The following is an 18,431-nucleotide window of genomic DNA, read 5'->3' on the forward strand; positions in this document are numbered from 1 at the left end:
GATGAGATGGCAAGTTTTCAATCCGTACCTTTAACCAATTAAACAAAATATAATTAATTTCAGGGGTTTAAAAAAAAGGATTTGTCTCCATCGGAATTTAAAAATGCATATATAGTAATGTCCTCTGCCACCAAAAGTTGGGCTCGCATTTATTTGTATATTTGCAAATCTCATGTATGTTTTTGTATAAAATAACTGTGCGTTTCCAAACGTAGGCATTGGGTCCCAACGGCCAGGCATAAATTCTCTGCATCCGGTACCAGCGTCAATGTTTGGATTCTTGGCATCTGGTATATTTGGACAGAAACTGAGCCTTCAAAAATACGTAGGTTATTTATAGACTATGACCTAAACAGAACTTTCTGATCGTGAAAAAGCCCAGTGCCAACAACGAGTGTTCATGGGTGGAAATATTGATGCATAACATATATTACATTAGCCCCTATAGGAAATTAGCAAACAGCCGTAATATTGACCAGATATGTGTGATTATCATTTCCCAGCGAACGGTATTTCTCGTTTCAAGAAATACGTTTAACTAACCTACTCTCTCTCGTTTTCTTTTTTTCCTCAGGATACCACCTGATCCGCAAAACGATAATGTAGTAGGTACGTTAAATCCTGCCATATTTGTATTTAGAATTTCGATGTCTGTGATTTTTGTTAGCACACCCACCCGGACAGTGAGAGGCCCAGAGTTGAAATACTGGCGCCGGCGTTCATTTTGACATGCAGCGGTTTAGTGAAGTTTTGGGTCATTCGTGCCAATACAGTTGATGCATCTGCATATCTTTTCATTATATATATACATTATATATATACATATATAAACAGGGTAATTCACGAAAAGTGGACAAATTAAATATTGCAAAAATTACGCGTCGTAAAAAAAAAGGCTGGTGTCGTTTTGGTCCTGCGCCAGGGGCCTATATAGGAAAATTGTTAAATTCCGGGATAATTAGGGGGTTACCTATTTTTGCGTAATTAACTTTTTTAATATTGTGTTTAAGGGCGTAGTTTTCATTAGTAACTTGCTCAGTATCATAAAAAAATACAAAATCAACAAATTGCAGAACAATAGAAGGCACGCGAAACATTTAAAACAAAGCATTTAGAAGGCACGCGAATCATCTACAAAACCGCACAAATTCGACGGGTTTTTTAAGTTTCGGTTTTCTATCGGAGCGCATCTCGGCCTCGGCGGCACCGCGGCCCGTGGAAAGATTGTGCAACCAACCTCTGCTGCGCTGTCATCGCGCGACGCAGCGGAGGCCGGTTTCATTATTTCTCCACGGGGCGCGGTGCCGTCGGGGCCGAGATACGCTCTGATTGCAAAACCGAAACTTAAAGACCCGTCGAAGTTGTGTGGTTTTTCACAAAACCGTAAAATGCTCGCGTGCCTTCTATCGTTCTGCAACTTGTTGATTTAGTGTTTTTTCATGACTCTGAGCAATTTTCTAATTGAAACCATGCCCTTAAACATACTATTAAAAAGTTAATTACGCAGTAATAATTAACAATCTAACTATACCGGACTTTAATAATTTTTCTAAATAAGCCCCTGGCCCAGGACCAAAACTACCCAAGCGTTCTTTTGTTGCGACGCGTAGTTTTCGCAATATCGAATTTGTTGATGTTTCTTGAAACACCCTGTATATGTATACGCATATACTCTATTTTACGTGCTATAGACAGTACTGTGCTGAACTGTAAACATAATTCAATGAGCATACCTATTAGCCGCCCTTCTTTATATTTGAATACCCCACCATCCCCGCGACGCACTCTTGAGCTCACCCGGCCTTTGCATGAAGTTGACTTCCGCGATTCTCAAAACATCAAAACAGCTCTACTGATAGTACAGTGTTTGATATAAGGAAATATATTTTCAGGATGCACTAATATCTGTGGTGTCTGCTCGAAAGGAAACAAAGTAACCGTTCAATCGGTTCAGGGATTAAGCGATGAATCATCTGCACGACTTATAGCCCATGAACTGGGTCACCAGTAAGTATTTCGTTTCGAATGCCTGATCTCAACCCTAGATAAATAACATTTCGCCCTTGGACTAATTTAAATACCCTTTTCATTCTTGGAATATTAATATCATATACGCTGCATAGCCTATTAACCCACAGGAAGAACGACCAGAGCAAAATATTACGTTAAATAATTTATATCAATCCATCTTTTATTTCAATTTTGTTAAGTTTCCGGTTCGGAAGATTTGTATTTTTTTATTTGTTTATTTACAAAAGAAAACCTGCAGCGCCGAAACTTCGTCAAAATAGCAGGTACAGTTCATGAATTCATACGCTTAATAAAAAACTAAAAAGGGCAGAACACTTGAATACACATCCTGTCTCGCATGAAGGAGAATACGTAAACGATAAAAAATAAACAGCTACATTAAAAATAAAAACCATTTCCTGACTTATATGGTCCCACGGCTTCATTACTAAAAAGACTCGGGTAACAGGTTCCACTGAGCGATTGCGTGTGGAAATAAAAAAAAAACTTTTTTTAATCTTTTTTACAGAAAATTTTTCTTATCTGCCTTGTATGATTTACACAATTTGAATAATAGGTTGTTCTGTGTATTTTCTTTCATCAATACCTGTCAAATGGATAAAAATGGCGAGCAGTAACCTCAATTTAAAATCTCTTCGTTTTAACAACAAACTTTCCTAACAAAGTACATTTTTAATCTTGGTAAGGCTATTGGTTCTTCTATAATTTTCTGTTACAAATCTCGCCGCACGGTTTTGGAGTTTCTCAAACTTATCTGGAATGTACGTTTGGTGGGAATCAAACGAAACACATGCGTACTCCAGTGCTGGTCTAACCAAACAACAGTAGGCTGTCTCCCTTACTTTATGTGGAACATCACGAAAATTTGAATATGAAAATTTATAGTTCGGCTGGCCTCAGCAGTTTCAATGACATGGATATTACAAAAAGGTTGCTTGACAAGGTAATCTTAAATTATCTAACATCAGTGTTATTACATAATTTATGATTATCAATAAAATAACGTGATGGGACAGGGTTACGTTTCCTTCCAAAAATGACTTGCACACATTTATACACATTCAAGTCTAACTCCAAAATCCTGCACCAATCCGATATTCTATCCAGAAACAACCGTAAAAATGACGTTCCACTAACATTGTCAACCCCGCTGCACAAAACACAATCATCCGCAAACAGCTTTTAGGCAAGTTAATGGTAGATGCTCTATCATTATTAAACACAATAAATAAAAATGGTCCCAGCATTGACCCTGTGGCACTCCAGAAGTAACATCAACAAAGTCTGAGCTTGCGTCAATTACGACGACACACTGCTTTCTCCCATGCATTTTCGGCAGCTTTTGGCGAGGATTATGATGCTTTCAGCACACCAAAAGAAAGCTTTATTTTTCGAAATATTATAACATCATAGAACTAGAAACGCATGTATAGTTGTTTACTCAACACTCACTAACTGCTTCAGGTTACCGCGCCTATCACTCACACAGGGAATACGCATGGAAGTGCTGGTTACATTGTAGGAACACAATATATATATATATATATATATATATATATATATATATATATATATATATATATATATATATATATTGTCAGGCTCTCGCGGTGAATAGATGAGTTTATTACAATGAAGAGAGATTTGACTATGATCATGTCGCCAGGAGAATCGTTGTAGCTTTCCGCTCCTGCCCGAGATGCGCGGGGCCTTTTTGGTTTAGCCTCACTTCCTCTTCCTTCCTAACAGCTATCTCCCCGTTGACAAAGGGCCGGTCCGCCGGCCATGCTGCTAGGGGACTTGGCGGGGGTAGCGTTTCAGCCGGGCGACGTGGACGATATCAGTAGGTTTAGAGCGGTTGTCTCGGGGCGGAATGACTGGAGTCACTTCATAGTTCGCTGGGGACAGTTGGCGAGAGATGCGAAAGGGGCTTCTGAATTGTTTTTGGAACTTTTCGCATTTTCCAGGCTTGCGAGAGGGCGTCCAAATGAGAACCTCGTCACCAATATTGTAGGTAACGCAGTGCGGATCTCGGCGTGACGAATAATTTGTTCTGTTTTGATTCTAATGTTCGTATGCGGGAAAGTTGCCGAACTTCTTCCCGGCGGTAGACGATGGCTTGGGTGTAAACGTCCAGAGAAGAATCGTCTATGTATGGCAGAAGCGTGCCCATTGTAGACAGTGGCTCGCGTGTATACAAGAGGTGATACGGAGAGTGAACGGTGGTGGCTTGACGGCTGGTATTGTAGGCGTATGTAACCCATGGTAAAATTAAATCCCAGTTGTCTTGGGCATCTGTCATATACATGGATGTCATGTCGGTCAGACTGTGATTAAACCGTTCCGCCAAGCCATTTGTTTGTGGATGATATGCAGTGGTGACATTATGAATTGTGTTCACAAGGCGGCAGCATTCTCGAAGAAGGCTTGCTATAAACGGCATGCCGCGGTCCGTGATAATAGATTTGGGGGCGCCATGTCGAAGGAGGACGGAATGAAGGAAAAAAATGGGCTGCATGAAGAGCTGTGGCGGCGGGGAGCGGTGCGTTTCGGCATACCGGGTTAGGTTGTCGATAGCTACAATTATCTATCGACTCTTTTCTTGTGACTGGGGGAACGGACCGAGGAAGTCGTGTTCTATGCGCTGAAATGGGTGGCTTGGTGGAGAAAGCGGCCCGAGTGGTCCAGGAGGTGCAGTTGTTGGTCGTTTTGTTTGCTTGACATAAATGGCATGCGCGCATATACTTATTAATAGTACGGTGCATGCCGGTCCAGAAAAAAATTTTCACTGATTTTGAGATAAGTTTTAGATAATAAGTTTTAGATAATGGGGTCCTCGTGATTTGCAGCTAATATTTTCTTTTCCAAGTTTCTTGGAACTCCAAGGAGCCATAGTCATCCTTGGGCCTCGTAGTTCCGTCTATAAAGGATGTCACTAGGAAGAGTGAATAGACGGGCGCGTCGTGTGGTGCGTTGAGGTCACGATGTTGGTTGGCCTTCCAAATAATGAATCAGAGGTTGCAGAGAATCGTCCGAGAGTTGCACTGTAGCCACATCGATGTTGTCTAGAGTTGCTGTGTCATCTGGACCTTGTGCATGAGGAGGAAGGTGCGCGTCGTTTGGAAGCGGACATCGAGAAAAGCTGTCTGCGTCGAGGTGCCGCTTCCCTGATTTGTTATCGACTGTGAAGATGTAGTCCTGGAGCTTTAATGACCAGCGGCCGAGACGTCCGGAGGGATCTTTCAAACTAGCCACCCCACAAAAGGCGTGGTAGTCAGATACAATACGGAATGGGGAGCCATATAATTAAGGGCGACACTTGGATACAGCCCATATGACGGCTAAGCATTCTTTCTCGGTAGTAGAAAAGTTGCGTTCAGCTTTGGTTAGCGTTCGACTAGCGTATGCTATGGCGCGCTGCTGGCCGTTGTGAGCTTGGGCGAGAACAGCGCCTATTATATGGCCACTGGCGTCAGTTCGGATTTCTGTGGCTTGACCTTCGGCGAAGTGGCCAAGAGCGGGAGCCGAGGCTAAGGCCGTCTTGAGGCGTTCAAAGGAGGCTTGTTGGTTGGTTTGGACCCCATGTGAAAGCGATGCCATTACGTAGAAGGTGATTGAGAGGCTCAGTAATATTGGAAAATTCCAGAAGAAAATTTCTGAAGTAGGTGCACAAACCCAGGAATGTCCGTAAGTGCTTGATGCATTGTGGGGCAGGGAATCGCGATACCGCCCGCAGTTTTTCTGGGTCCGGTCGCATACCGTCTGCGGTGACCAAGTGGCCGAGGACTGATTTTATGGGTAACGAAAGTACATTTCTTGAAATTTAATAGCAGGCCAGCAGTACGCATGCAGTCGAGGACTGTACGAAGCCGAGATAAGTGTGCGTCAAAGGTAGAAGAGAAGACAACAATATCGTCGAGGTAACAAAGGCAAATGTTCCAGGTAAGGCCAAGGAGGAGGGTGTCAATCTTGCGCTAAATGTCGCAGGCGCGTTGCAGAGGCCGAACGGCATGACCTTGAAGTGGTAAAGGCCATCAGGTGTTATGAACGCTGTTTTAGGCCTGTAAGTGGACGCAGGAGGAACTTGCCAATACCCGCTTCGAAGATCCATGGATGGAAAGTAGGACGACCCTTGTAGCGTGTCGAGGGTATCATCTATTTGGGGCAGTTGGTATACGTCTTTTTGTGTCACTTTGTTGAGGCGGCGATAGTCCACGCAGAAGCGCCAGGTGCCGTCTTTCTTTTTGACAAGCACCACGGGGGAGGACGGGGGGCTAGATGGAGGTTCAATCAGTTTATTCTAGCATGTCGGTGATGTGATCTTGAATCACTCTACATTCTGGGGCAGATACTCTGTGTGGTCTGCTTCGGAGTGGAGGGGAGTCGCCAGTATCGATGTGATGCTCAACAAGTGTGGTATGGGTTAACACATGGCCCCCGGAATCGAAAAAAATCTCTGAATGAAGTTAGGAGGAAGCGCGTCTGGTGTCGCTTGGCTTCAATGAATGTTAAGCCATCACCTTCTCTACTGCTTCGCTCGAATTATTTTCAGTCAACGGTTTGGTACAGGGGAATGCGGGGGCAAGTGCAGCAAAGTCGTCTTCATTATGCACCTGAAGAGTGGCAACGCGGCTACCTCGGGGAAGGATCTGGCGCTGCATCGAAGTGTTCATTTTTCAGATGTGACATCTGTCGTCTGTGATTGTGGCGACATCATAGGTAATGACGATTCCTTTCTTATTAAAACAGGTATCGATAGGTTCAATGAGGCCCACAGTTCCTTGAACTGGTTTTGTCATGACCAGTGTTGCAGCGACGGCCGACTGAGGTGGTAGGAATAAATCATGGTCGGTGTGAAGAGCGGCGAGTGACGCATCAGAATTGGGACTGGGGTCGTCGGTGGAATTAAGGTGAATTTCACGAGTGGCGCAGTAAATGAAAGCGGCGGCTGAAGATAAAAAATCCCATTTAAGAATGACGCCTGTGATGCAGCTCGAGAGCACGGTGAACATTACCACATATAGGTTGCGGCCCACCTGCAATGATGCTGTACAAGATGATGCTGTACAAGATCCGAGCGGCTGCACCAGTTCGCCATTTTTCATACGCAACAGGTGCCCCCCAGAGAGGGGAGTGAGGACTTCGGGCAAGCGCCTATAACATGTCCACCGAAGCGTGAAAGTTTTGTCGTCCTATTTCTACAGCTACGTTCGTCGGTCCAAGAAACGGAGGATTTTCTATAATATGTGAAAATGCAGCCTGACCTTCATTGTCGATGCAGGCTCCGGGGTTTAGTTTCACTGGTGCGAGGGGGAAGGAATAGGATCATTGAAGAGCGAAACTGAGCGGAGGCGAGCAGGATAGGCTGACGGTGAACGACCACGGCGGGACTCTGCCGGCGCGACGGGGCTGGGCGAACGGCGGTCATGAAGAACTTGTCCGGCGTTAATTTGTCTGAATAGGATGCGCAAGAAGCAGGGAAGGGCCGGAAAGAGGAGTTATCATTGCGGCGGTGGTCATAGGAAGAGCGGCGGTTTCCGGAGTTATTGCTGTACTGGTTGTTAGGGGCTGGCGGGTAAGTATCGCGATGCGGCGTCCGCAGTACCGGAGAACGTGACCGAACGAGTTGCAATAAAAACATACCGGTCGGTTGTCCTGAGTTCTCCAAATGTCCGATCGGCGACGTGTTTGACTAGAGTGCCAGGGTGGTGAGGCGGATGGAGGCGGTTTGAAGCCTGTATCTTTGCAAAAATATATATGCAAACAAACTTTTCATTGAGTGTTTAAAACCTTACTATGTTTAGCCGTGCAATGGACTCCGGGGACCGCAATGAGCCATCCCTGCAGTCCAGCGCTGCGAACGTCTAGACTACGCACATGCTCATCCCATTGCCACTCGCGAAGGTCATGTGACAGTCAGATGATATTTAATTGAAAACAATGCCTCATAAAACCCTTCTAATCCATCGACTGTAAAGAAAGAGCAAAACGGTCGATTGGTCTCCGGGAGCGCGATGTTCGACTGCGGTATCGATCTTGTTCCAGTTCGACACAATTCCGCTCTCTGACATCGGTCTCGAATCGGGTGCCTGTTCGGTTTGAGATTATAGTTAAAAGTACCGTACATAGGACTTATCGTTTTAGGTGATATGCTGTTATTGCTTTTACTCCTGCCTTTTCTTTTTTTACAACATGCAGAGTGGGAATGAAACACGAAGGAGAACATGGTGGAAATCATGGTCTTGACTGCGGCCTGGGTTCAGGATATGTGATGGCCCCAAGCATAAATATGCCAGGACGCTCTGCATTTTCTCACTGTGCCCATAACGAGATGAAGGACTGCTTAATGTAAGATATGATATATTGCTCGCACATACAATTCTCCAAGATAGTGGATACTCGCTGAGCATCCGGTTATAACCTTACTTTTCTTAAAATCAATGCTGCTCTGTTTTTCTACAGAATGTCAGAATAAAAAAAAAAGTGAAAAAGGGAATAAGGCGAGCGACGTTGATGGTTTGAGATTATCATTGTCTTATTGGCAGGTTAGATTTTGTTTCTCTGCAGTAGTGTTTGTCACTAACAGATTTGCAAGCATAAGTAAATTTGAAAGCAATGAGAGTGCGCTATGTACGTCAAAGTACGCAGAATTCAAACAGGAAACAAACACCAGATGCAAATCTAGCCGCAATCTTGCGTAAGGTCTGACAGTGTATCATACCACTGTCTCCGTGGCGTCGACATTCCAACAAATCTTGCACCCGTGTATGCAGGCTTTTTTTTTACTAAGTCAGGATTTTTTTTTCGAAAAAGCGATGTAGTTTTAGTGTTGTGCTAAGCCATTTAGTAACTTAGTGTTTATGGTGGCGACATAGAAAAGGACGAAATGGGTTAGCACTTAGCAGCTGGCGACTTAACTGTAAACTCTTAACATTGTGTGAAATTTACACTTTCAGATTTTTGTACACCTTTATACACCTTCGTACAGCTTTATAGTTTAGCCGTGAAGTCCAATAGAGCCTTTTCGAAAGACTGCCCTCTGTGGGAGCTGCGCCATTCTTGTTCAATGGCGGACTAAACCCATAACGTCACGGCACAGTTTTTGAGTTGGGTTGAATAAGTAGGCGAAAACACTCACAGAAAATGGCGATGAGCGCTGTGGCACTGCACGTTTAATGTGTCTGATTGGCTCGTACGCTCCTAGCGTTGACCGCGCATTAATACATTTGTGTGTTTTCCTTTTTTCTGTTTTTTTTTTTTTTGTGGTCGGCCTCGGGTTTAGCACATTTGAAGTGTTTGTAGCATTTTAACTTAAATTCTCTGGAAAGAAATGTATGGAAAATCTAAAAGCTACCTTCTGTTTCTAATTTTTATGCTTTTGGCCATAAAATGGGGACGCGTTTTGGACACGGGAATCTTTTAAAAGGAGTTTTGTCTGAAGAAAGAAAGGGCTGAATGTTTGGTGTTTCAGTGTATTTACTAATTTATTCGGATTAATAAAGCCTAAAGTTCAATGCAAAATTGTGTTTAAAAAATCTTTTACAGTGGAGCACCTATAAAAAGTTTAAATGGCTTCTAATATCTTCTGCAACGAGCGAAGTAGTTACGAAATTTTACCATGTTTGTGAGCTCAGGACATGTTGTTTAAGTCCTAGTCAATCACGAGACCGACAGTGACGGGGCATTGTTTAGCGTAGTACGCTTCTTTTAAGTTGAAGTGTCCTCGGGAATGTCTCGTTACAGTCTGGTATAGTTTGGTGGACAATCGTAGCTGACATTCTCTTTCGCAACCTACTGCAGACACCAAAACATATACCGACACGGATAACTTAGAAACAGAAGCGGACGAAACAAAAAATCGCTAAACAACGTTCAGTAATTTTAATTGTTGTACTTAAAAATGTTAAAAAACAAGTAAAATGGGTAACTATACTGAAGACAATTATTGTAAAGGTTAACTTCTCCTGATATAGCGCAGTTCGGACGTCACTATACGCACCGCCTTTCTGTGTTCGTTAGACTCTTGTTTCTTTATCATGTGTTTTGCGATTTTTAGGGCCATCTTGTGCCCTAAACCTGATATTTGCGTTATGAATATAAGAATAGAAACTACACCAAAGCGCGATAATTCAAGTCTCGTGTTTTTTAGTTAAAGTTATTGGCGCATTCAATAATCGATTCTCATACCAGGCAAACTTTTCTCAGGAATTGTTGCGTTTGAAAGAGGAGAGAGATTGAATTCGGTTGTAGAGAAGCACAAAAATATTTGGAAGCATTTATCAAGTACTTGTGACAAAAAATACTTTATGTTCCCATCACTTATTTGAATATAGAACTGGCTGAATGATAAATAGGTGCAAGAATATTTTCACAGCACAAAAATACAGGTTGCTTGTTTTCACGAAAGAGACAAACTGAATGGTGCAATGCACCATATGAAGTAACCCGCCATAGCGAGTACTCTAGCCAACCCACTCTCCTTATGCAAACATAGGGCGAAGTACACCACCATTCGCTTAAAGCACACTGAGCACCAACGGCAAAGCATTCTTTAAGCGTTTTGTTCATTTATGTGTGCGCCCTTTCTAGATAGTCGACATCAGTCCAGCTCCCTAATTGTTTGTTCGCTGTCGAGAAAAAATATTTTTTTGCGTATATTTTATATTGTTTGTTTGTTGAGCGTATGCATTTATGGGCATCTCATGCTTTGAATATTCGGGGCCACACATGTTAACACAAATCGAACACTAACAAATTTTAAAAAAAAGATCTAGAGTGAACACTCTGTACTACAGAAGCAGAGGGTTTGAATTTAAAGATGTTTTGAAAAAAGGGCACGAGTCCACTTGGTATTCAGAGTGTTGTAGTATGCAATCGTTATAATCATTTGGATTTTAGAAATACTAAAAACTCGCGGAGAGACCGAAGGTGCGCTAAGGTTTCTACATCTGCTGCAGAAAACAAAAAGCTGGCTGTGTCAAAACTAGGATAATATTATTATAATCAGGATTATCGGACTGTTAGTTTTGCGCCTGCTGAAGGAGTGGTAACGGTAGTGCACCCCCTCGCTTCCCATGTTCCGGTGTTTGCTGATTTCTTTACTTCGCATAACGTTCACCAAGGGTTTGCTAATAGCAAGTGGCTTTATTATCGCCTGATAGGTATTTAGTTTTCTAATTACTATGTTCTTTTTTACATTCCTTCATTTCCGCTATAACTGTCTGTTTGTTCCCGATTTGTTTTTCTTCCTGAACCACCTATTTTCGGTAATTTTTGGTCTTACTGGCAACACTCGACAATTTTACAAAAATGTATTTGCCTTACAGAGATATAAAAAACCGTCATAGCTAGAAAGATGCAGTTTGTACAAATGAGCTATCAATGCCCGGGACATACTTTAGAGGATATTCCTGTCTGGAAGTTCGCTAGTTAACTAAGATTCGTTAAATAAAATTTTAATTTCTAAAAATTATTACATAATTGTATTGACAAACTTGCAGAGTGTCATCGAAAACTTCTAAGCCACTCAATATTATAAAACAGTCGTAGGGCCTGGGAAGCGCGGTCGTGCGCCAAGTTACCACCTGCGGAAGACAAGCAAGGCTCTAGGCTCAAAAACGCTCCCGCGAGGATCGTTAGAAATCTATTAGTCGCCATTTCACATTGTTTTATCAGCGCTGGTTGCACGAGGGGCAAGTTTAGCGCACTTGCGTGCTTTCAACGCAATCCAAATATTGTTTAAAGCATGACATGCTTTTTAACACTAACCCACATTCCCTAAAGTTTGGCTATCCGTCCGAGCATTTTCCGCTAAATTTAGCGGGGAAATTTCCTTCACCTGAGGTCACGCGGCTTATACACCTTGGGCATATTGACGGCACGTGACCATTGTATCATTTTAATTACCCGTTAAATTTAGCGCGAAAATTTACGTCTTGTGTCCCAGACACCAAACCCGTTTCTCCTCTAAATTTAGTGGAGGAAGTCCACATCACGTGACCTGAGGTCACGTAAACCTTTACAACCATGTACAAATGTACTTTACGTGACACTACAGTTTTCTCACCAATTATCATTAAATGTTTTCGTGCGTAACAGGACTTTAAAAACGAAGGTCGCTGGCAATTTTTTTTTTTCATTTACTGAGTTAGTTCTCTTTAATGGCGCTTAGAAAATTTCTACATTGATTGATATGGTTATTTTTAATATTTATAAACCTACGTAAGAAATTTTACTTAATCATCCCACTTTTAGATACGACTATCCTTCCATATTATGTCCCCACGTCTATAAAAACCACGTGCCCAAACCATATAAATGTAGATTTAATGGTTTTAAAACATGCATTTAATCACTAAAACAACCAGTATTCCCTTTGCAGTCTTTAGTGTTACTGTCGCTTATCATAATGTAGCCTATTTGATACATTTACTGAGTTTATGTTTTATCTACTGTGATGTTGCTGAACTATCGCCACATTTAACTGTATTTTTGTGTTTATTATAAATTTTTTTGTTACAGGGCGAAAGACCAAAGGTGCCTTGCACTGACGGCAAAAAGACCATCCTAGAAGAAATATCAAAGAAAGTCCACACGGAACATCTTCAATTACCTGTAGCTTGCACTAGAAAAAAAATCTACAATTCTTTTAGGCACAATGCAAGCAAAACAATAAATATTAATTATCACAGCATAAGTGCGAATCTGTTTCGTCAATCGACAACATCCCCAATATGCATGGCCAAGACTCCTGGAGAAGGCGGCCTAGTTTTATGTTTTTACGCCACGTGTCATATTAGCCTTAAGCGAGATATGAACGCTTGGCTTGCCGATATCTTAACGTCCCCTTCTTTGCACCTTTCCGTCCTCCATCCTTTCACGGTTTTGGTCCGGCTGCCGCTATTAGAGACAAAATGCTTCATCATGCATAAGTTGGAAGCGAGTGGGGGAGGGGGGAGGTATTGTTCGCTGAATGCGAAGTCATATGGGCTGTCTGCGAGCCTTGCAAGGTATATTGTTTACACCAAGACGCTAAAGGTGAAAATATATTTTTATTTACCCTCCCCCCCAGCTCCTCAACCCACCCCCCCCCCCCCCAAAAAAAAAGTATAATGTTAACCATTTCGTCGTTTACCCTGAGACTGGGGGGTTTTTCGAAGAGAAGAAGTAGCAGAAAACTTGGAAACGTTGGGAGTGTCCGCTTCTTTTGTGATAGAGTGGAACCTGAAAAGTCACGGTGCAAAGGACAAGTCGTATGTGATTGGTTGTTGACGACGAAAACGAACTATATAAGAGGAAGTTGTTGAAATAAACGTATAGCTGAGTTTGAGACCTGTCTGTTTTTTCTGCTACTTCTTCTCTTCGAAAAACCCCCCAGTCTCAGGGTAAACGACGAAATGGTTGACTTCCACCAGCTAGCCTGTACTTTGACTCTTTTCTCGTATAATGTTAACTTTACTTACGTAAGCTGGCAATATATTATATTCATATTAAAGAAAGACTGTGTCATGCAGCTGTATTTGTACCCTGCATATGTAATTGAGTAAATTGCATTTGCTTGGTTACTCCCGTTCGATTTACCGCTAGCTTTTCTGGGCGAGCTGCTCTGTCTACAAAACCAGTAATCCAAAGACACTTACTAAGAATGCACTCATGTCATTTACTTTTGATCTTAAAATAAACACGTTTTTAAATTGTCAGAATGCTCACGAACGTTTGGGTATACTCAGAAATGTCTAGTCGAGGTTTTCTCTGATACAAAACAATCAAAACAGATTTATTCAATCGTTCTTGGTTACATTATATGAACACCGAAAATACTGCTGTGTCCCGATTCATTGCTGTAGGCTGCTCTCCGGTAGGAGCGCAATAAAAAATAAACTTTCACAACGACTTAAAAAAAGAAAATAAACACATTTACAATTCTCAGTAATACACAATTAGAGCGCAGCTCTTGAGGAGCAGAATGGGGGGGGGGGGGGGCAAAAATGGAGCGTCACGTGTGGCGTCACGAGGGTAAATTTTTTCCGCCAAATTTAGGGGAAACCGTTTCCCGCTACATTTACTGAAGATTTCCCTAGCTTTAGTGACGTCCCGTCTGACCTCGCGTGACGTCACATGTGACGTCACGTGTGACGACACGAGGGTAAACGTTTTTGCTAAGTTGTGAGGGAAATATTCGTCCAATTTTAGATATGGGAATTTTGCCCTCGTGAGGTCCCACGTGTCATCACGTGTGACGCTATTACGTGAAACGACCCGAATGCAACGTGGGACTGCACCGACGTCGATGCTGGTCAAGCCGCAAACGAGAGCCTAAGACCAGCGCTCTCAGAACAAAACTCCTTTTCGATATATTTGTTAATAAAACAGAGGAATTGTTGACGCCCTTTGGTATGATGCTGTTTGTTAGAGGGTAAGGGCTGTTTCACAATGTTGCAGCCGGCTACGACCGAGTGTGACATTACCTGTTATTAAACCTCTTGTGACGGCTGACGACCGTGCCGTCCAGCAGCAATGACAGCCGTAAACGGCTTAAAAAAACCTTTTGGTGGCCTCGGTCGTAAACGATTGCAACAGTGTGAACCAGCCATAATTCCTCGCAGGCTCATTGCAGGGTCTAACAAACTTTTTCACAAACATTCGGACTGCGCCCACGTGAGTATGCGGATAACTCAGTCGACCGAACCGCAAAACAATACTTCAATCGATTTTTATTTCATTTCCAATTATCCAGGCAGTTGCGTTTCGCGATGGTTCCGGCATATGAAGAAGCAACACCTTCATGCAAAAAGTGTTCATCGGCTCCCTCGTGCACGTGTGCATGCGAATGGGCTCATGGGCCATTCGGCGGCAGGCTTGCATGAGCGTGAAGGGGAATTATGTTGGAACGTTACTTTGTAAGCTGTCGCAGCGGACAGTGATCCCTTCTGCGCGGGAAGCAGTCAGTACAGTTTTTCACTCCGCAGTGGCGTAACAGTATATCAAAACCCTTTGTACAGGCTGAATATGCGACAGTTAACGCGCACAAATAATTACAAATACAAACAAAGTGCAAATATTCAGCACTATGATTACTGTTATGTTGGTATGATTAACGGTAAATATTAATAAAACAGGTTAAGAAACACCTTACTGTAGAGTTGAGAACGTATACATGTTACTTTTTTAGTACGCGTACATGTGACCTCTTGAACGTCCGTGTTTGCTATTGAACGTCTAAGCATGAGTAAATGGCCATATCTGCACATTTGTTTCAAATATTTCGAAAGTATATATACCCAACCACTTGTCATAAGCCATTTTACAACTTTTACTGTACCCTAGTGAACACTGTTAATTTTTGTTTGCACAAATAATGTCTATCATAATAAATGTTTAATAATATTATGTTATTAGTTAGAGTACGAATATTGCGATCACACGCACTATTTCTGTTAGTAGTAGCAGTAGGTATGTTCTGCCAATATATATTATTTACCAGGTTGGTTACTGTACTTTAGTAAATGTTATGAAATTAAGCTATCAATGTATGTAAAATTTAACCAAGCGGTTTTGTTTGATATATCTCAATGTGCACTGGCGTGCAGGAATTATTCATATCAATTATCACCTTGTGGTGAACTATTCTTAAAAATATGAGCCGCGATTTCCCACCAGGAGTCAGTTCGATGCCACGCGGTATATTACCCTGGCGTCATTATATGAATGCTCTCCTTGGTAGGCGGATATCAGATCAATTGCAAATGGTTTCCTAACTGACCTCTGACGGGACTGGGGCTGTAATCTATCGGAGGTTGAAATTAACGCTACCGAATAAAAGAAACAGTATAAAGTTTCACCATCTGGATTTTGGAACTGCAAACCTATCTGGATTTTATCAGGATTTCAGGCGTTCAGAAATTATTCCTGTGTCTGCATTCTTGATTATATATCTCCAAAAACAACTGCAGTTCCTTTTTCATTTCCATAATTCATAAAAGGAAACGACGTTATACTTGGTTTTTCGGTATGGAAAGTAAGTATGAAATGACCTTATTAAAAATAAATAAATAAATAAAAATATGCGCTTTGTTGAGACTATAGATTGTGACGATACTCGGAATACCCAGCCATGTTAATTTCACCCCTATGCTTAAAGTGCAATGGAAGCTACGTACTCTTTGGCCAGTCGTACGCCAATCTTTCACGACGTGCTCACGCTATCCTGCTTAAGCTCACAAGAAGAAGGCGCAGTCGAGAAATGAAAGCGAGGCGGTTCATTGGTTGGGTGAGCGGCTAGCATCCATAACACTTTCAGCAAAAAAAAAAAAAAAAATGAATGAAGACAACGAACGTTTTTTACAAAGTAGTAACTTGTCAGTGTCTTTTTGTAATCACGCCACGCTTGGTCGGAAGAGTTTTTGAGCCAACTTTGCTTTTTTACTTAGTCATTGTGGTCCCTACTACGAGTGATAATTAAAATTTTCTACAGTGGTGGTAATTCAATTAAAACTGAAGTAACTGCACATTCAGTGTTTTTGTCGCATGCTTGACATATTGAATCGTCTCCGTCTAAATATTTATGTATCGGGAATCTTGAAGTGGTCAAAAACTTGTTCTCCTATATTATTCTGCGGTATTATAATGGAACCTTGAAACTTAAATGCTCAACTATTGCTCGCTTTAGCTAAAAGTGGTACTTCGGCGTTTCCTTCATAGTCCCCGATCTACTCGAAAAATTGTGTAACGCACCAACAATCATCGCTGGAATAAAAACAGCAATATTGAGCAAAAACAATGTTTTGCCGAAGTTTTAGAATTCACAATCGTAGTCCTCTCCTTGTTTTTTTTTTTTTTAAGTGAAAGTATATTGGCACCTATTAACAAGTGATGTCAACGGAAAACAGAGGCTCCCCCTTTGCAGTCTAGGCTTTGTTCCCAAGTGATTTAAAACAATTTTATGGTGTCAAATGAATGCTCTGGAAGGTCGCTGATGCACTCACGTAGAAGCACAGAACAAATCCAAGGCATAGTCCATTTCTACACTACCCGCTCGACCTGCATGCCTCTCTTCCCCTGACGTCACAGCAGTGAAGAGCGGGTATTCGCCTCGAGATCCAACCGTGTCGCCACCGTGCGGCCGAAATAGGAAACGGGCGAAAGCGGGGATACCGCCGTGCGTCGTCTGCTACGGGCGCACGCTCAGAAGCATGGATCTCGACGACGCAAGCCCGTTCCAGGCTGAGCTTGACATTCCTTATTAAATGTTTTATGTTTTTGTTGCCGTTTCTTCTTATTAAAGGTTGTCTTGTATCGTTTCCCAAGCGTAAAAATTCAGCAAAGCGATTATTATTAAGTCGGAAGCTTCCATAATCTTACTGTGTTGGCTTGTATACAATCGCTGGTCCCACATATTTTTGTTATCTCGCACAAACCATGGCTTTCATAAAGCACTGAATCTTGAGTGGGTCTGTGGTTTGATTAGAAAATTAATCGGGCTGATCGCTATCCTTTAATAGACTAATCAATCAATAAATCCGTATGTTGATTTTTCGCCGGTCATATTGCGTGAAAGAGGTTAAAACTACACATTTTTTATTGGTTTTAGTATGCCATAAATGGCCATATTGCATTCCCATTCTAAACTTCACATTGTGAGTCCTACATAAATATGAACGCGGAAGTTAAGCATTTTAAAATGGAGTATTTTTTTAGTTATTATTTATACTTAAACAGTGCAATCACCCTCGGCGAAATGAGAAGCACGCTGAAGTGGTTCACCGTGCAAGCCTGTGTCACAAAAGAAATAAAGACGTCAAAAGCATTGAAGCAGGCATTTTTTACTCCTTGTTGACTTTCTCCAACACAAAACTCCAGTTAACCGGCAAAAAAAAATTGTAATTAAAGCATTACTTGAATAATCTGAAAGTTAATCGATGAACTGCCCAGTCCCGATATACGTTAGGTGAGGGCGGAGGCTGTTCGGAAAGTCTCGTAAAGGTCGCTAGCCATCATCAGTAAAAGAGTATCGCTGCGGCCGATGCTGTCTCTGTCGTGGTGCGCGCCGTTTGTTTGGGTTGCAAAGTCTACTGTGTTTGAATACAAGATTATGTAGGAGCGGAGGCTCGGTAAATCACACTCTACATATTTATTTACAATGTTTACACTGTCCTTTTTGACTATACTCCGTTTCAGCTTCGGTCCAGACGCAGCCGATGCTACGAGCGCGAGCATGTGGCCCAGAACAGTGCTTGCACTGCACGAGCGCGCGCGCTTGGCAGGGATGCTAAAAGCCCGGAGCTCGCGCTTGTAGTTTTGGCTGTGTCTGGACCGAAGCTGAAACGAAGTATACCCCATCGAGGGCCCTTCGCCGAATTCCAGATTCCGTGCAGCTCGTAGTTCGGGCACCTCGTGTCCTT

General features: G+C 42.3%; 1 long non-coding RNA gene across 1 annotated transcript; it reads left to right on the forward strand.

The window, feature by feature from the left end:
* The first annotated feature begins 1,891 nt into the window (after positions 1–1,891).
* On the forward strand, positions 1,892–12,687 carry LOC121838281. Its single transcript, XR_006078436.1, has 3 exons — positions 1,892–2,007; positions 8,230–8,379; positions 12,553–12,687. It is a non-coding gene; the product is annotated as an uncharacterized LOC121838281 (long non-coding RNA).
* Positions 12,688–18,431: the final 5,744 nt, after the last annotated feature.

The sequence above is a fragment of the Ixodes scapularis genome, unplaced genomic scaffold, assembly GCF_016920785.2.
Source record: "Ixodes scapularis isolate PalLabHiFi unplaced genomic scaffold, ASM1692078v2 PGA_scaffold6__148_contigs__length_123643588, whole genome shotgun sequence".
Lineage (NCBI taxonomy): Eukaryota > Metazoa > Arthropoda > Arachnida > Ixodida > Ixodidae > Ixodes > Ixodes scapularis.